Source organism: Callithrix jacchus, chromosome 16, assembly GCF_049354715.1.
Source record: "Callithrix jacchus isolate 240 chromosome 16, calJac240_pri, whole genome shotgun sequence".
Taxonomy (NCBI): domain Eukaryota; kingdom Metazoa; phylum Chordata; class Mammalia; order Primates; family Cebidae; genus Callithrix; species Callithrix jacchus.
In genome coordinates this window covers 24,355,431-24,370,184 of record NC_133517.1, presented here as the reverse complement: position 1 = coordinate 24,370,184, position 14,754 = coordinate 24,355,431, and the positions used below count along the sequence as shown (strand labels likewise).

The 14,754-nt window shown below is 36.1% G+C and overlaps 1 non-coding gene and 1 pseudogene across 2 annotated transcripts in view; both read right to left on the bottom strand.

Moving 5' to 3' along the window:
- Positions 1 to 14,754, bottom strand: part of C16H8orf34 (uncharacterized protein C8orf34) — a 451,907-nt gene that overhangs the window by 272,935 nt on the left and 164,218 nt on the right. The gene's annotated exons all lie outside the window — the stretch shown is intronic.
- LOC108588644 (ret finger protein-like 4A pseudogene) lies at positions 4,943 to 7,184 on the bottom strand (annotated as a pseudogene). The gene has a single exon (XR_013528205.1). The product of XR_013528205.1 is annotated as a ret finger protein-like 4A pseudogene (transcript).

The following is a 14,754-nucleotide window of genomic DNA, read 5'->3' as shown; positions in this document are numbered from 1 at the left end:
CCTGTGCCCAATTGTTCTGTTTGTCACCTGCCTATGAGTGAAAACATGTGGTGTTTGGTTTTCTCTTCTTGTGTCAGTTTGCCGAACATGATGTTGTCTAGATTCATCCCTGTCTCTAACAAAGGACACGAACTTGTCATTTCTTATGGCTGTATAATATTCGATAGTATATGTATGCCACATTTTCTTTTTCCAGTTTATTATTGATGGGCATTTAGGTTGGTTCCAGGTCTTTGCTATTGTAAACAGTGCCACACGAACATATATGTGTGTGTGTCTTTATAATAGAATGATTTATAATCCTTTGGTTATATACTCAGTAATGGGATTGCTGGGTCAAATGAAATTTTTATTTCTAGATCCTTGAGGAATAATGACACTGTCTTCCATAATGGTTGAACTAATTTACACTCCCACCAACAGTGTAAAAGTGTTCCTTTTTCTCCACATCCTCTCCAGCATCTGTTGTCTCCAGATTTTTTAATGATCACCATTCTGACTGATTGTCTTGGCTATGCAGGTTCTCTTTTGGTTCCATATGAAGTTTAAAGTGTTTTTTCCCAGTTCTGTGAAGAAGGTCAATGGTAGCTTAATGGAATAGCATTGACTCTATATATTACTTAGGGCAGTATGGCCATTTTCACAATATTCATTCTTCCTAACCATGAGTATGGAATGTTTTTCCATCAGAGATTACTATAAACAGCTCTATGCATACAAACCAGTAAATCTGGAAGAAATGGATACATTCCTGGACACTTACACACTCCTAATACTAAACCAGGAAGCAGCTGAAAACCTGAATAGACCAATAACAAGGTCTGAAATCAAGGCAGCAATTAACAGCCTACCAACCAAAAAAAGTTCAGGTCCAGATGGGTTCACAGCCGAATTCTACTAGATGTACAAAGAGGAGCTGGTACCATTCCTTTTGAAACTATTCCAAACAATACAAAAAAAGGGAATCCTCCCTAACTCTTTCTATGAGACCACACTATCCTGATACCAAAACCTGGCAGAGACACAACCAAAAAAAAAAACTTCAGGCTAATGTCCATGATGAACATTAATGCAAAAATCCTCAATAAAATACTGGCAAACCAAATCCAGCAGCACATCAAAAAGCTTATCAACCACAATCAAATAGGCTTCATCCCAGAGATGCAAGTCTGGTTCAACATATGCAAATCTATAAACATAATCCACCATATAAACCAAAGACAAAAACCACATGATTATCTCAATAGATGCAGAGAAGGCCTTTGGCAAAATTCAACAGCCCTTTATGCTAAAAACTCTCAAGAAACTAGGTATCAATGGAATGTATCTCAAAATAATAAAAGCCATTTACAACAAAACCACAGCCAATATCTTACTGAACAGGCAAAAACTAGAAGCATTCCCTTTAAAAACTGACAATAGACAAGGATGTCCTCTCCCACCACTCCTATTCAATATAATATTGGAAGTCCTAGCCAGAGTAATCAGGCAAGAAGAAGAAATAAAGGGCATTTGATTAGGAAAAGAAGAAGTTGAACTGTCCCTATTTGCAGATGACATGATCATATATTTAGAAGACCCCATCGTCTCAGCCCAAAACCTTCTTAAGCTGATAAGCAACTTCGGCAAAGTCTCAGAATACAAAATCAATGTGCAGAAATCACAAGCATTTCTATACACCAACAACAGGCAGAGAGCCAAATCATGAGCAAACTCCCATTTACAATTGCTACAAAGAGAATACAATACCTAGAAATACAACTAACAAAGGATGTAAAAGGCCTCTTCAAGGAGAACTACAAACCACTGATCAAGGAAATAAGAGAGGACATAAACAGAACCTCTGCTTTTCTAAAGGTAGTGTTTAATCTAGTTATCTTATGTCAGTCACATCATCTAATGGAAACAAACAAAAAACTCTGTATTTTTTAAAATAGAAAAATTAAGAAAATTCAGAGACAAGTTATAAATCAGTGAGTTTACTGGATTTAAGATAAAATTACAAAAATCATTTTTATTCCTATTTGCCAATAAATGTAACTTATAAAACAGCAAACTTGGGAGGCTGAGGCAGGATGATTGCTTAAGCTCAGGAGTTCAAGTCCAATCTGGGCAATATAGTGAGACCTCATCTCATTAAAAAATTATAAAATTACTAATTAAACTTATGAGAAACAATTTTCATTAATATGTTGGATAACAGACAATATTGCCCAGGATCAAGAGTTAAAAAAAATTACAAACTGTTGGTGGGAGTATATATTGATACAATCTCTTTAGAGAGAAAATTTGCATTATCTAATAAAAAAGTTAAAATGTACATGATGTAAATGCCATATTGCTAAAAAAGTCATCTTCTAATTTTGTATCTGAGTGTGTGTGTGAGAGTGTGTGTGTGTGTGTGTGTGTAGTAACATAACAAAACATAACACAAACTAAAAAAACTCCAAGGGGACAAAAGTAAAATTCAGAATAGAGATGGAGTTGGCTACCATCCAATAGAGGCTGGTTTCACTGATGAGTTATTTTTAGCTACATGGTAGATACCTAGGTATTCATTATATTATCCTTTATATATTTTGATGCATGATAGAGTCATAACAACTTTTAAAACTAAAAAAAAGAATATTTGCTAGATTAATTGAATTCCAATTAGTTCAGTTTTTCAATTTTAGTTCAGATATATTTTTGTTTCTCAGATAACTTCAATACCTCTCCCTTACATGACTCTCAGCCAGTCATGTTGCTCATTATTTCAGTGAGAAACTGAAAGCAATCAGAAGAGAATCTGTTCAACTTCTCACCACTAAACCCACCAGCTTCTGGCATTCTTGCCTACAGTTACAACGTATGAACTGTCATTTCTTCTTTTGTATGGTTTGGCATATAGGAGATACCCAATACACATTTGTTGAGTGAATGAAAGAATGATACAAAATTCAAGTAATAATGATCTAGTATTCAACAATGCATTGTCAACATAGTTCGTCATTTCAAAATACTATAAATAAAAACTACAATGAAATACCACTTCACTCTCATGAAGATGGCTATAATTTCAAAGACAAACCATAACAAGTAATGGCCAAGATGTGAAGAAACTGGAACTCTCATACTTGCTGGTGAGAATGTAAAGTTGGTACAGCCTCTGTGAAAATCAATTTAGGACTAGGCATGGTGGCTCATGCCTGCAATCCCAGCACTTTGGGAGGCCAAGGCAGGCAGATCACCTGAGGTCAGGAGTTAAAGACCAGCCTGACCTACATGGTGAAACCCCATCTCCACTAAAAATACAAAAATTAGCCAGGCATGGTGGCACATGCCTGTAATCCCAGCTACTTGGGAGGCTGAGGCAGGAGAATCACTTCAACCTGGCAAGTGGAGGTTGCAGTGAGCCAAGATTATGCCATTGTACTCCAGCCTGGGTGACAGAGAGACTGTCTTCAAAAAAAAAAAAAAAGAAAGAAAGAAAGAAAGAAAGAAAGAAAGAAAGAAAGAAAGAAAGAAAGAAAGAAAGAAAAGAAAAAGAAAAAATAAAGAAAATCAATTTGGCAGTTCCTCAAAATTTTAAACACAGAGTTAACATATGACCTAGCATTTCCTATCCTCTGTATATACCCCAAAGAAGTAAAATGACATGTCCATAGAAAAAGCTGCACATAAAAATTCATAGAAACATTATGTACAATGGCTGAAAAGTAGAAACAACTCAAAGGTCCATCAACTGATGAATGAAGAAGAAAACATGGCATACCCCCATAATGGAATAGTATTCATCAATAAAAAGAAATGAAGTACTGATACAAACTACAACATAGATGAACCTTAAAAACATTATGCTAAGTAAAAGACAACAGTCACAAAAGGCCACATACTATATGATTGCATTTATGCAGAATTTCCAGAAAAGAAAAATTTATAGAAACAGAAACTAAATTAATGGTTGTCTAGGGCTGAGGAGCTGGAGGGACTGGGGAGTGAGAGTAACTGCAATGGATGTAAAGTTTCTTTGGGGGATGATGAAATTGTTCTAAATTTAGGTTGTGGTGATGATTGCACAACTCTGTGAACATCCTAAAAATGACCAAACTGTATACTTTAAAAGGATGTATTTGATGATATGTTAATTATTTCAATAAAGCTGTTAAAACAATACATTAAATTCATTTTCAGATTTTCACTTTTATGGTAAAGTAATTAATTAAATCCAGATTTAACTGGATCTAACACTATAGTATGGATTTGGAGGGACACAAATGAAGGATCAGAACCCAGGAGGTAAATGTTTATTCTAGGTCTACCAAGTACTGGTTTTGAGATCTTGAGCAAATCACCGAATCACTTTAGCATCAGCTTTTTTTATTTGTTAAAAAAGAGAAAAAGAAAACGAAAAAACTAGCATAACTACTCCATTGGACCGTTTTGAGAACTAAATTCAAGAGCACATCAAAAAAGCACCTCATATGCTTCCCATCCCTAACAGGTGCCCAGTATTCTCTCTTCTCTTCTTTCCTATCTTCTGCATCCTCCTTCCCATGATCTAAAACTTTCTACTCCTTATTATGAAAATGTTACACAAATACAAAAGTGAAAAGATAAATTAATGCCTTTGTACCCACACACATTTCCATCGATCATCAACTCAAGGGTAAACTCACTTCATGTTTATCTGCGACCTCCACCCCACCCGGCGTATCTCTTCTACATTCCCCCTTCCCTGCCCAGATTTTGTCAAAGCAAACCTCATTCATCAAATCATTTGTAAATATTCTGGTATGTACTTCTAAAAAAAAAGTGCTTTTTTGGGGGGTAAACAAATGTAATAGCATTACCATAGCTAACAGTAACACTCTAATATAAAGAAATATTGAATTTGTTTTCCAATATCCCTGGTTATGTAGGAAAATTATCTCTGGACAAGTCAGGCTAAGCAAGGCTCCATACACTGCAACTGATTGACAGTCTTTTACATTTCTCTTAATTATTACATTTCTCTTAATCTATAGATTCTCTTTCTCTGCTTCCATTTTTCTCTTATGCATTTTGTTGTTCAGAAAACCTGGGCCTTTTGAACTTTTGAACTTGTAAGTTTTCCACAGTCTGTATTTTTCCCTTCACATTCTTCTGATGTGGTTTGAAATGTTCCTCTGCTCCCTGTAATTTCTGCGAAGTAGTAGTTAGATCTGGATTAACATTTTCTATCGGTTTTTGTTTTTGGCAATACTACTTGAGAGAGAACGGTTATCGTTTCATCTGGAGGCACATCACATCCCAGTGATTCTTCAGCGATGTTGGCAGCATTGATAATTATTGCTTAGAACCATTAATTTACTAACCATTGCCAAATGGTAATTGTCTAATTTCATAATTCTACATTCATTTAATATACTAGAATACTTCTGTAAAGAGAAATTTCCTGTCCCCAAATATTTGATTACCTTTAAGTATAATATGTATAGAAAAAGCAGATAAAATGTTTAAGTTTTTTCCCTCTCCTTTAATAGTTTTTTTCAAATAACAGCGTTGGTCCCTTAACATTCCCCCCAAAATAATTAACGAGGGTCTTTCTTTGAGAAATGTGGATTTAAAAATATTTGCTATAACTCACTATATTGTGGATATTATTCGTAATCATTTTTAAATCTTTTCAACTTTTCCCAGTGGGAGATTATTTCTGCTAGCTCCAAGCTCTGTTGACAAAGTCTTAGCAGTCTTTGGCAGTGTTCTTGCCTTCTGGAACAAGATGGAGCTCTTCCGGGTACCTTTTCTGTATTCCTTACTCCAGATCTGGAATCAATTACTTTAAGGGACTCCGATTCCTCGTAATGTGAAATGGTCAAACCTCATCACTACTAAAAATACAAAAATTAGCTATGTGGGAGGCTAAGGAAGGAGAATCCCTTGAACCCAGGAGGCGGAGGTTGCAGTGAGCTAAGATTAACCCACTGCACTCCAGTCTGAGTGACAGAGCAAGACTCCATCTCAAAAAAATAATAACTTAAAGATGAGAATCTGGACCACAGGGAGTACTAATTCTTTCTGTTGGGTTGATAATAAGTGGATAACTAAGTAATATCTATTTTTTTGAAATTTCAAAATATTTACTGAACATAAATAGAAACCTAAGTCCTGAAGAAAACATGACAAATTTTGAAAGTAAAATGTATTTTTCCCCAAATAAATAGAATTGCTTTCTGTTCATGGCTTACAAAATGACTGATCGTCTCCTTCTATCCCTTTGTACCTTTGTGTATCTAGCAGAAAACTTCTTAGCTCTGGCTTTGGGCATACAGAAACTTCCTATTGATGATTATGTTCAGATGTTTATTTACTTTGCCTAGAGTAAATCAGGGGACTGGTCTTGTCTGAACTGATCACAGGATAGATACTCAAGAAGCTCTGATCATCTTGAGTTTCATGTTTATGAGCAAAAAATAGATGAGGTGGCTAACAGAAATTTTGTTGAATGTGTAGATATGGCACCCATCACTAACATCATAAAAAGAAATGAACCTCATACCTTTATCCAGGAAAATCCCCACTCTGTACAACTGGGGACTCATCCAGAGAATACTTAAAGGCATAGTGCTGGCAGCAAAGACCTTTCCTTTTCTGGAACCCACAGTCCAGAAGCCGAGTTCTGAAGAAAGTACAATGTTCCCTTGTTGATTCAGATTCCTTACAAATGCCCACATCTCATACTTTGCTAGTGCCCATATCCACCTCCCAGTAATGGTGGCCAGAAGTGAAGTGAGGGGCACCTAGGACACACAGTGCAGAGTTGAACTTCTCAGCTTGCTCCTTCCTATTCTGGCTGAAATTCCCACATCAGACACTCCTCAAGCCTTCAGAAATGGTGAGATGGTTGTTAGCTGTGTCCACATCCAAGGTCATATCCACTTGAAACTTCTTCATCCTTGGGTTCATTGTTAGAATAGATTTCAGCTTGAGCTCTAGCTCCTTGACCATGGAAACCAGCGTCTTCAGCTTGAACTTGGGTTTGATGTCATTTTTCTGAGAGACCACAGAGCAGAAGGGCACAGTAAACCCTCCCCAAGGTGCTCCTTCTGCGATGAATGGATGCATTGGAGACAGCAGACATATCCCCATTTCAGTTGCACGGGTTTTTTAAGATCATTTAGACAGACAGGACATCTAATTATTTTTTTAAAGTATTCAGCCATGGCAAATGTCTCTTCTTCCCCAGCTTCTCCCTCTGCCTCCCTGTACGTAGTAGCTTTCCTGGACAGCTCAGATTGAGAAATATCTATTTTTAAAATATTTTATTTTTATATAATTCAGACTTATAGAAAAGTTGCAAAGAAAAAAGAAAAAAAAATTTATGTATTCCCTTCCCCTGGTTTGCCCAAATGTTAATGGTTAATGTGAAAATGTCAACATTGTTGGTTCGTATTTTCCATTACAAAGGTGACACTTTGCCTTACCATTTTTTTTCTCTCTCTCATCTGTGTGTGTTGGGGGGTTGGGGGGTGTGAGGGTGAGTATGTGGGGGTGAGTGTTCTCTTATGTATAAAATTTCCTCAGAACCATTGGAAAGTAAGTTGCAGATATGATGCTCCTTGGTCCCTAAACACTTTACCATATAGGATATTTTCTTACATGGTCAAAGTATGATAATACAATATTAAAGCACCAGCATTGTTTAAATTTCCTCAATTATCTGAATAATGTCATTTATGGTAAAAGAATATCCTGTATCCTATGTGGCATTCAACTGTCATTTTTAAAAATCTCCTTTCACCTGAAACAGTTTTCAGTCTTTCTGAGATTTATTACCTTCATATTTTTGGAAAGTTATTTTTTAGAAGGTCCCTCAATTTGTGTTTCTCCAATGCTTCCTTATGATTATATCTAAATCACACATTTTGGAAAGAATAACACAGAAGTGATATATTTATGGAAGGCCATTTTTGTTACTATAAAGGAATATCTGAGTCTAGATGGTTTATATTAAGAAGAGGTTTAATTGACTCACGGTTCTGCAGGCTGTACAGGAACCATGCTGCTGGCATGTGCTTCCGGTGAGGGCTTTAGGAACCTTAGAGTCATGGCTGAAGGCTATGCAGAGTCAGTGTGTCACATGGCCAGAGCAGGAGCAAGAGAGTGCGGAGGGAGGTGCCACACACTTTAACACAACCAGATCTTGCATAAACTAACTGATTAAGAACTAACATCACCAAGGGAATGATGGATCTGCCCCCAATCCCATCACCTCCCACCAGACCCCACCTCCAACAATGGGGATTACATTTCAACATGAGATTTGGAGGCAACAAACATCCAAACTATATCAATATTCTTTTCATATCAAAAGGTACAGGATGTTGATTTTGCCTCTCACCAAAGGTATTAGCCTTGATCACCTGGTTTAAGTGGTATCTTCCAGGATTCTCCAGTGAAAAGTTGCTCCTTTTGTTAATTATTAAGTGTCTTCTGGGGAGACTATTTAGAGATCTTGGAATTCATCAAAATTTTACCTACAAATTTTGACATCCTTTGCTGATTCCTGACTGCATCAGTTACTATGACGGTTGTCAATTTGTGGCTAATTCCATCATCCCTTCTAAATTTATTGGTTGGTAGTGTACTATGCATCTTCCTTCACCTAATATATGGATGTATGTATATCAATATGGACTTATGGATTATGATTTTATTTAATGGGCTATAACACATTACCACCATCATTTATTTTTATGCTTGAATTTTCCCAGATTTTACCAGGAGAAACCCCTATAATCTGGCTCCTGTGTCCTTTTGACAAGTCCCATGATTATTTGAATGTTATCTTTGCTTTCTGGAGCCAGAAAATATTCCAACTCTGCAGCCATAAAAAAGAACAAAATCCTGTCTTTGCAACAGCATGGATGCAGCTGGAGGTCATTATCCTAAGCAGATTAATGCAGGAACAGAAAGCCAAATACCACATGTTCTCACTTATAAGTGGGAGCTAAACACTGGGTGCTCATGTCCATAAAGATGGGAACAACAGACACTGGGGACTATTCGAGAGGGGAGAGAAAGAGAAGGGCAAGGGCTGAAAAACGACTCTTGGATACCAGTTCACTTCCTGGGTGATGGGATCCTTCATACCCCAAACCTCAGTGTCAAGCAATTCACTCATATAACAAAACTGCACGTGTACCCCCTGAAGTTATTTTAAAAAAAGGATATTCCAGACTCAACTTGTACTTTATTAGCAAAGTCCCAGATTCAGCCATTTCTCCAAGGGGGCTTGATTCCTTTTAAAAGAAAATGCTATTTAGAAAACAATCTCTGGGCTCTAGTTGTGCTGACTGCCACTAGAATGTGCATTTTAATTTTTTAAGGGAAAAATACTGAGTTCTTAATGATACTTCTATTTTAAATCAGAATTATAATATTTTTACTTAAATTTATTAACCTTCCATATATTATATTTCTATAATATATGGCAAAAATACTAGTCCTTAAAGATATCAACATAATTACTTCTGTATATCACGCAAAGCATGCACAACAGTCTCATAATTATATTAGCATTGTCATTAACAACATGATTACTAAAAATAGTTTCAGAACATGGTGCTGTTCTCCCTGTCCTTAGAGTAGCTCCCACCAGAGACAATCAAATCACTGTTGATAATGTACTTGAAATTACATTGCTTAGAGTAATTCATCTCAGTGAGTTTATGCCAAAAATTGAAATGCAGTTGTGCTCATTTGTTTCATTTTGTTTTGGATAATAAGAAATTATTGTTTTAAGATTTAACTTTGTTTTAAATGTATATAGAATATTTCAATCACTCCAAAGTCAAATATTAAAAATGTTAAGAGGGCAAGCTTTTATCCCTGTCTTCTCCTCTCTTTACCTTTCTTTATTTCTAAACCATACCATCTCTTCTGCCATAGGGAACTTTAAAAAATAATTTGATATGTGTGCACATGCATGTGGGTGTGTGTATTTTACAAGAGGGCAGGTTTTGCTCTTTTTGTTTTGGTTTTAATAGAATTAAATTTGGCCAGGTGTGGTGGCTCACACCTGTAATTCCAGTACTTTGGGAGGCTGAGGCAGATGGATGACCTGAGGTCAGGAGTTCTACAGCAGCCTGACCAACATAGAGAAACCCATCTCTAATAAAAATACAAAATTAGCTGGACATGGTGGCACATCCCTGTAATCCCAGCTACTCAGGAGGCTGAGGCAGGAGAATCGGTTGAACCCGGGAGGCGGAGGTTGCGGTGAGCTGAGATTGTGCCATTGCACTCCGACCTGGGCAATAAGACCAAAACGCTGTCTCAAAAAAAAAAAAAAAAAAAGAAGCAAATGTGTATCTATATTTTCATTACACTACTTAGATGAATGATAGCATACTAAGAACACATTTCTTCTCCCTCCCTTTTTCATTTAACAATATATTATCCCAGGGGTCATTCCTTAATACATAGAGATATTCTTTCATTTTTATAACTGTATAGTACTCTATTGTATGGATAGACTGTAATTTTCCAGTATTTCTATTTTAATGGATATTTCATTGTTTCTACTCTTTTGCTATTAAAATACTATCACAAGGTACAGCCACATAGATAGGTCTTTTTGTATTTTTGCCAGTGTGTCTTTGGAATAGATTCATAGAAATGGATCATTTCACCAAAGAATAACTACAGGTATAATGTACTAGATATTGTAAAATTTTCCTGCATAGTGTTTATAGTATTTTGTAGTTCCATCAGCGATGTGTGAAATTGTCTGTGTTTCCAGCACCTCACCAACAGAATATCTGACCAATAGGGATTTTTGTTAATCTGACAGGTAAGCAGTGATGTTAAATTGGCATTTCTCTTGTTTTGAGCAAAGCTGAGCATCTTTTTATATAGTTAAGAAGAATTTTTTTCGATAAACCATCTCCTTAGATGGCTCATTTGTAGTAGTCTTTTACTCTGTTTTTAGAAGCTCCTTACTGTTAGAAATATTAAGTTCTATCTATGATATAAACTACAAATATTTTTCTTGGGTTGTCACTTTTCACATTTTATTTTTGAGAGACAGATTTTTAAGACAAACATGGACCATAACCACCTGTAATCCCAGCTGAGAGAACTTATAGCAAAATTTACAAGGCTATCTTTCTTAGTATTAGAACTTTAACCTAATGAAAATCGAACATATGACCAATGTAGCATATAAAGCATACAGCTATTTCTCTACCTGAAATACCATATGATGCACATGTAGGTCACATGTGAGTATGCAAGAGATTCTGAAACACAGAAGCAAGACAAAAGGATCACAGCAATTTCAGTATGCTCTCCTAGTTATAGAATATCTCCAAAACATTCTCCAGTTACTGACCAAAAAAGCAATAAAACCCAGATTTTTCTGCCTGTGGAGAAATAAACAGAAATAGAAAGTGAATAGCAAAACAAAGCTATCTGGTGAAAAGACATCCTTACATAGAAGGAGTTATGATTTTTGCCTCTTCCACAGGTATACTCAGTGAGGCAAGCATCAAGTGGCCTGACAGCCCATGGCACACTGTCTACAGCTGATGTCACTTAAAGCCAGTCTGAAGCAACTTAAAATAGGCCCTCCTTGAGCTTAACCTTTTTATAAAGGCAAGATTACAGAGTGATTAAATTAACTTTAAAAGTAAATTTATGCTCAAATTTGAATTGTGCAGTATATTGCCTCTCTCTTAAACTTGCTCAGCTCACCATACTCTCTGGATTTCTATTTTCTTACATGGTGATCATGAGAGCTTTCTCATGGGGTTGGTGTGAATATAAGTGTGAATGTGTTTTCAAAGCGCTTAGCGCACTGCCTGTCACATTACATGCTTGATGAATACAGTCTTCATGAACTGCCTATTGAGTCTATTACATGGTCTTTCATATATTTGTCTTTTGTGGTAAAACAATTTTTGTAAGCATGAACATTATACTATCTTAGGTCCCTTTCTTAAGAGAAGCGTGTCTGCTTTCGAAGACACTAGACTGTCTTAACTCTCTTAACTACTGCAGAAAAACAACCAGAGCTCTTAATGTAACAGAATAACAAAGAAAATATCGATAGTAGGAAAACCAGAAAAAGGCCACAAAAGGTAGAACATCATAAACAGAGAAACAAGTTTTTAGCAATTTCTGGCAGTTATTTATGCAGTAATTATTTACCAAAAGCTTAGCATGGGCTATATAATAGTACCTGCTGTGGACAAAAAGTTTCTAGTAACACAGCAATAATTAAATGAATAATTACTTTGCACTAGTCACAAAGATAGGAAATGTAAACATAAGCAATTGCGGAGACTGAGAGTGTAGACTCTGGACCATTAAACTGTCTGGTGTCAGCTCTAGCACTTACTATGGGACCAGGAGGAGCTTATAAGGTTCTCAGTGCTTCTGTTATTCCATCTCTTAAACCGGTGACTAATCGTATCTGTCTCATAAATATGATATAATTGTTGAGAGCCATGCGCTCTGGAGCTAATTGGCTTTGATTGGTGCTCCACTTCTACTTTCTTTCTATGTGACTTCTGCTAAGTTTATTAACCTCTGTGTCCCAATTTCCTCACCTGCCAAATGTGGATAATATTCCCTAATATCCAAGATATTAGTAAATACTAAATGAGATAATGCAAGTAAATAATGTAGAACACTATCTTGCATATAGAAAGTTCTCAATAAATGTGAACTATTTTTATTAGGATAAAATGGCATAATCTATAGGGTCTAGAATGTAGTATGCACTAAATAGTACTCTCTCTCTCTCTCTCTCTCTCTCTCTCTCTCTATATATATATATATATATATATATATATATATATATATATAATTATATGTTATATGTCATAATTGTTATATGTCTATTTAAAGATTCAAGGACAAGAAGCAGAGTCACTACCACCACTCAACATGTAGTAAGAGCTAAAGACAGCAGTATTTCTGGTGAGCTGTCTAAAAGATATACAGACTACCTATAGCTCTAAATACTCTAAAAATATACCCTGCAATAAAGCCAGAACATCAGGGAGGGCTGTCCCGTACTTTAATATTGAGACCTCCAGTGGAATTGTTCTAACTGAAGTTTACTTTTGCATTATGACCTCTGCCTAGGTCATATGCTAAGAGTTCCTATGAATGTACTAATGTTATCAATAAGACTATTATCTATCTATCATTCATCTATCTATCTTCTACTATCTTTTTTGTTTTTTTGAGATGGAGTCTCACTCTGTCACCCAGGCTGGAGTGCAGTGGCGCAATCTTAGCTCACTGCAACCTCTGCCTCCCAGGTTCAAGGGATTCTTCTGCCTCAACCTCCTGAGTAGCTAGGATTACAGGCACATGCCACCACACCCAGCTAATTTTTTTATTAAATATAGAGTTTCACCATGTTGGCTAGACTAGTCTTGAACTCCTGATCTCAAATGATCCACCACCTTGGCCTCCCAAAGTGCTGGGATTACAGACATGAGCCACCACCCCCAGCATAAAAGACTATATATTTTTAATTATAGAAAAATCATAACATAAATTCACCATCTGCACCATTTTTTAGTATACCGTTCAACTTTTTAGTTTATTTATGTTGTTGTGCAGCCAATCTCTGCGCGAACCAATGTTGGGCAGACATCTTTTATCTTGCAAAATGAAACTCTACACTCTTTTAAAACATAACTCCCATTTCCCCCTCTCCTCGGCCCATGACAACCACCAATTTACTGTTTCTGTAAATTGGATTACCCTAAATACTTCATATAAGTAGAATTATGCAGTATTTGTTTATTTATGACTGGCTTATTTCACTTAGCATAAGGTCCTCAAGGTTCATCCATGTTGTAGCATGGGACACCATTTCCTTCTTTCTCAAGGCTGAATAATATTCCATTGTATGTATATAATGCATTTTGTTTATCCATTCATCTGTCAGTAACACTTAAGTTGCTTCCACCTCATGACCATTGTGAATAATGCTATTATGAACATGTGTGTGCAATTATTTGCTATAGGTCTTGCTTTTAATTCTTTTGTATATATACTTAGAAGTGGGATTGCTTCATAACGTGGTATCTTAGTTTATTCCTGCTGCTATAATAAAATAACTTGAACTAGGTCATGTATAAATAACATAAATTTATTTTTTACAATTTTAAAAACTGGGAAGTCCACGTGAAGATGCTAGTGGATTCAGTGTCTGAATCTGAAGGTAAGAGCGTGTCCTTTGTCTCTGAGTTGGTGGCATTTTGCTGCATGCTCACATGGTAGAGAAAAAGCAGAAGAATCAAACAGGCTTCCTCAAGCCCTTTCATAAGGGCACTAATCCCATTTATGAGGGTGTATCCTTAATGGCCTAATCGCCATCTAAAGACTCTGCTTCTTAATACTGTTGCATTGGGGATTACATATCAATATGAATTTTGGAAAGATACAAACATCCAAACCGTAACAGATGGTATTTTTATTCTTAACTTTTTAAGGAACTGATATACAATTTTCCATAATAGCTGCACCATTTTACATTACCAAAAACAGTGCACAAAGTCCGACTTTCTCCATATCCTTACCGACACTTGCCATTTTTTTTTTTTCTGATAGTGGCCATCCTGATGGGTCTGAGAGGGTATCACCTTCGTGGTGTTTCTCTCTGGTGATTAGTGATGGAGCATCTTTTCATATGCTTGTTGGTCATTTGTACATCATCTTTGGAGAAATTTCTGCTCAAGTCCTTTGCCCATTTTTTTTAATTGAATA